Below are 5,355 nucleotides of genomic sequence, written 5' to 3'. Positions count from 1 at the left end.
CGAGGGCTCCAGCCCACTCTCCAGATACACTTAAAATGTAAATACAAGCTTCCAGAACAAATGCTACAACACAAAACAGAAACACATGTGCTGCCGGGCGGCAAGCGAACACGCGGCGGGGCCGGCGGCGCGGGTCCCGGGGCGCCCGCGCCCCCTGCCGGCCGGCGGACCCGGCGGCGGCCCGGCCCCCGCCCTCGCCCGCGGGGCAGCCCGGCCCACCGAAGCCTGCGCTGGGCGCCACGCCGCCAGCTTTCACTCCCGGTCTTGCGCGTTTCGCAGGCGGCGCAGCACGTCCAGCGCGTCAGAGATTACTTTGGGGGTTAGGAGAGTGTTAGATTGTTTTCCTGGGCATGTCTAGACAGGTCACCTGAGGACACTCGCTGGAAAATAGTTACTTCGCTCACGAATCCGCCAACAAGGGACGTGTCCTAATTGAGTGGAATGAAAGATGAATACAATTTGAATAATTTTCTCCTGTGCAGAGAGAAGCTGTTATTTTATTTGCCTATGAATGTGCCCCAGTATGTAGCAAGGTGCTGTTACACGGTAGAGTTACATACATAAAGGTTTGCTGTATTAGCGAATTAATTAGTAATTAATTTGGAAGGCAAGGAGGCACTGGAGGCTAGTTCTGATGGAAATTTTTCATTTTTTTACAAATATTTACTGAGGCCCCAGTACATGCAAGACACACAGTGCTAGATGCTGGGGAAACAAAGCTAGAGAACAAGATTTGTGCCCTAGTGGAATGCACAGTCTAACGGTAAAACAGATAATTCAACAAGTAATTGCAAGTGTAAGTGATGGGGTTCAAGACATGCTACCCTACATTATGCCACCTTGGCATATTGAATAAACTGAAGAAGTTTTGAGAAAACGGCAGAAGCAGGAAGGTCATTCTGACCTTCTTCCCAAAAAACAGTCATAAAACCCTCAGGTGAGAGGTGCCCTCCCTGTTCAGGAGGACAGGGACATCCTTATCTCTGAAAACAAAGGGAAACCAAGAAGAATCCTGATAAACAAGCCTTGTTAAATTGCCCCCAGTCTACTAGCCTCAAGCTCCTTAACCTCTCCTAGTTCTCCAGACTGTCCAGGCTTCATCAAAACTAGCAGAAAGATACACAGATCTGTTTCTTTGGGTCTCCTATGTCATGTAAAACTTAGGTTAAAATAAATTTGTAGGCTTTTCTCCTGTTAATCTGTCTCCATCAGCATAATTTTCAAACCCAGCCAGGGACTGGTCAAGGAAAGCTTTTTTTCTCCCCTACATAAGTATTGCAAAGTGACACTTACGTAGGACCATTATGGCAAGGGAATTCATCCTATTCTGGGGTCGGGGAAGGCATCCCTGTAGAAAAATCATCTGAGCTGAGTGACTGACAGGGTGGGTAAGACTCAACAGATGAACAGGGGTGAGAAGACTTTTCCAGGGCTGGTGGAGGGAGCTGTACACACAAAAGTCCAGGGGTCTTGACATGCCTCCTGGGAGAAGTGTCCCGTGGGGTTGAGAGAAGAACAATACGGCTCGAGCTGAAGAGGCAGGACTGGTCTCCCCTTCTCCATTATGATCTCAGTATCACTTGGTCTCCTACCAAAGATTTTTACTGGCTTCCTTTTTCCTTAAGCATTCTGCACAAGGAAATTCCTACTTTAGGCAACTTCCTGAAGATGACTAGAGTACTAGGATTTTGTGTGTGTGTATGGTACGCGGGCCTCTCACTACTGTGGCCTCTCCCGTTGCGGAGCACAGACTCCGGACGCACAGGCTCAGTGGCCATGGCTCACAGGCCCAGCCGCTCCGCGGCATGTGGGATCTTCCCGGACTGGGGCACGAACCTGTGTTCCCTGCATCGGCAGGTGGCCTCTCAACCACTGCGCCACCACAGAAGCCCTAGAGTACTAGGATTTTTTCAGTCAATTCCTTAACCACTGTAGGAAGAAGCAGGATTCATGGGACTTCCCTGGCTGTCCAGCGGTTAAAGCTCCGATCTTCCACGGCAAGGGGCGCCGGTTCGATCCCTGGTTGGGGAACTAAGATCCCACAGATCCCACATGCCACATGGCTCCACAAAAAAAAAAAAAAAAAAAAAAAGCAGGATTCAGGAGGCAACAAATGTTTAAAGGAAGACAGAGAAACCAAGAGGCCTAAATCTAAGGTATTTGATCAGAGTCAAAAGTGTATGTGTGTCCAGGGATCCAAGAGCACTTATGTAAAAGAACTTTGGAAATGAGAAGTCATCTGGTACATTTCAGAGATTTTTCAGAAAGGCCAAGCACCCCTTGAAAGCCTCTTGTTAATAGTCATGTATTTAAAAAGATCTAGGAGATTAAACCTTGATATTTTGGTATAAAACATAAGTAGAGCCAACCAGACAAGAATTTCACCTAAATATGCCATCAAGTCCCCTCCAGGAAATGGTATGCGGATGCTTGTCAAGCTGCAGTGGTTAGGTGGGTGTTTATCCTCCAAACACCCTGTGTGGCCAATTAGGAGCAGCACTGACAGTACCTTTAGATGTCAGCCAGCGAGTCTTTTTCTTTTTTCTCTTTCCCAATCATAAAGCCTTTTGCCTTCGCAAAAGACACATGCGTCAAAAACACTGATGCAATGAGACGCTAACATCAGATTGCATCATATGATCCTGGGTGTGGTGCCCCGAAACTGGTTTTTCTTGAGGTCGCTCTACCATAGTAAAGCACTTTGGGTAGAACACCCAAGAACTGACCCTACTTGTCAGATGGGAAAAGTAATTTTTGCAACTACATGCCTCAGTTCCACACCACTATTTTCCCGCAGAAGCCGGTGTGGCTTTCCTGGCTGAAATGGGTGTGCGGCCGACATTCATCAGTTAGGTGTGTCATGCTGCGGCTTTGTAACGAATGTCACCTAGGGAGATGCACCTACCAGGCAGGCTGGAAATGACACTTCTGCCTCCAAGATGTGCTCTGAATTCTATCACTTGAATGGAGCAACTTCTCTGGGATAGACCAGTTTGGTGCAAAACTGGAAGAGGAGAAAGGAGAGAAGGTTGTGGAGGTTTCTCGGACACTTACTGGGTGGCTGGCACTGTGTTCTAAGCACTTCAAGCACGGAACTGCGGAACTGTGGGTTCCAACTGCCAGCCTGCCATCCCTGGGACCCACAGCAGGCTATTTTGCTGCCCCGGGTGTTCATAAAATCATATATCAAGTTAGATTAAGCTACTTTTAAGGTCCCTCCCAGAAAAGGAATGCTATTCAACTTGGCCACAGAAAGCTACACCTCCTGTTGGACAGTTAACTTTCTGGTCCAGTGTCTATAAAAAATGATCACTGGGGCTTCCCTGGTGGCACAGTGGTTGAGAGTCCGTCTGCTGATGCAGGGGACGCGGGTTCGTGCCCCGGTCCGGGAGGATCCCACGTGCCGCGGAGCGGCTGGGCCCGTGAGCCATGGCCGCTGAGCCTGCACGTCCGGAGCCTGTGCTCCGCGGCGGGAGAGGCCACAACAGTGAGAGGCCGCGTACCGCAAAAAAAAAAAAAAAAAAAAAGATCACTGATCATGGGAATGATGTTTGTACAGTTGGGTTAGGCTAGGACGGTACAACTTGGATCTTTACCACCCAACACGAGAGCCATGCCAGAAATGTGGCTAGTGCAAATTGAGACGTGCTGTCAGTGTACTTACACTGGATTTCTAAGACTTAGGACAACATAAAAAAGTATGGAATATCTCAGTAATAATTTGATTATATTGATCACATGTTGAGATGATCTTTTTGACCTCTAGGTAAATGTAGTATTAAAATGAATATCACCTGTTTCTTTTTCATCTTTTCTATGTGGCCAGCACAAATTTTTAAATTACCTATTTAAAATTTTGTGGTTCACATTTAATTTCTAATGGAGAGCACTACCTCCAAAAAGCATAGCTGGAAACCAGTAATTCGCTCAGGACCCAACCCTTTCTGCCTCTGTCCTCTCGTTCCCCCATCAGCTAAATGGCAGGATATAGTTTGGGCTACATTTTCGGGGGGTTACTTCTGGATTACATGTTCCCTGATTCTGAGAACAGTAGTTGGTGGAGGCTCCCTGTCATAGTGTTTGGAAAGATGTTTTCTAGTAGAGGAAGATCGTTTAAGCCTTTTCTACCAGTGAGCCATGAAATTTTAGAATCCAAGTGGTCTTTAAATATTATCTTTGGAACTTTAGGCTCCCCAGTCTGTAAGCCCCTCCTGGGCTGGGCTTGTGATTCATTCATCTTTGTTTTTCCAGCAACCACCCAGGGCAGTCTGTTTTGCAGTCAGCTGTCCATATATGTTTGTTGACCTATATAATATCCAGATGAAGAACCAAAGCCCAGAGAGGTACTGAGACCACCTAAAGCCACACAGCTGGCTGGTAGGAGAGTCAAGAAGAATACAGTCCTCTTGAACCAGTTCAGGAAACCCTTGGTGTGGTCCCTGGACCAGCAGCAGCTGCAACACTTGGACTTTTGTGAGAAACACAGAATCTCAGGCCCAGCCCCAGCCCTGCTGAATCTGAACCTGAATTTTTTTTAAGATTCCCCCCAGGTGATTTGTATGTATGTTAAAGTACAAAAACTGCCACTTGAAGTCATGTCACCTCTCTCAAGGAAAGCCTCCCTGTCTGTGCCCTGCAGAAGCTATTCCAAGTCTATTTCCAGGGTGAAGAGGTATAGGATGCTAGTCACCAGGACTCACATGCTGGCTGATGAAAACTGAGATTTAAAGATATTCCAGTAATCTTGCCTGAGCCTCTGCTATGCCCAGTACCTGGAGCCCGTGCACTTGCTTCTCTTCCTAAGGGCTTGAGGGGCTCACACTTTTGTAGCTCCAGCCACCTGCACCTCAAGGAACAAGCAGTTCTTCACAAGTTTGCCCCCCGCTGGTCCTGCTATCCTGCTTTCATACACGGGAGTCCAGGAGAAATTTGAAGTGAAACCAGGCACACCTTGGGAGTCCAATCTAATTTTTCAGATCCAGGAAAAACAGAATCAAAATCAATTGCATCAATGTCTGTATGTTGTTTATAACCACCAGTGCCTCCCCTCTCTGCTTCTTCACTGGTGTTCGCAATTCGTGGTGTGTTCCTGGCCTGTGATAGAACCCAGTTGGCAGAATTGGTCTTTTTAAGACTCTCCCTCATCCAAGCTTGCAAATAAAAGCTGTCTACTGCAGAGATGCTATTTTCCCCTGGCCGTGGGCAGGATGGATATATGGTTTTGAGGCTAGAGAAGAACAAACAATTTGCAGGCCTTACAGATGTTCGCCCAGCATCGGTTGTGTAATGGAGCCGAGAAGCCAGGCAACTTTCCGGTGAGGTCAAGAGACCGAGTTTGAATGGACAAGAAAAACC

The sequence above is a fragment of the Kogia breviceps genome, chromosome 1 (genome assembly GCF_026419965.1).
Source record: "Kogia breviceps isolate mKogBre1 chromosome 1, mKogBre1 haplotype 1, whole genome shotgun sequence".
Taxonomy (NCBI): domain Eukaryota; kingdom Metazoa; phylum Chordata; class Mammalia; order Artiodactyla; family Physeteridae; genus Kogia; species Kogia breviceps.
Note: the sequence above shows the minus strand (reverse complement) of the source record.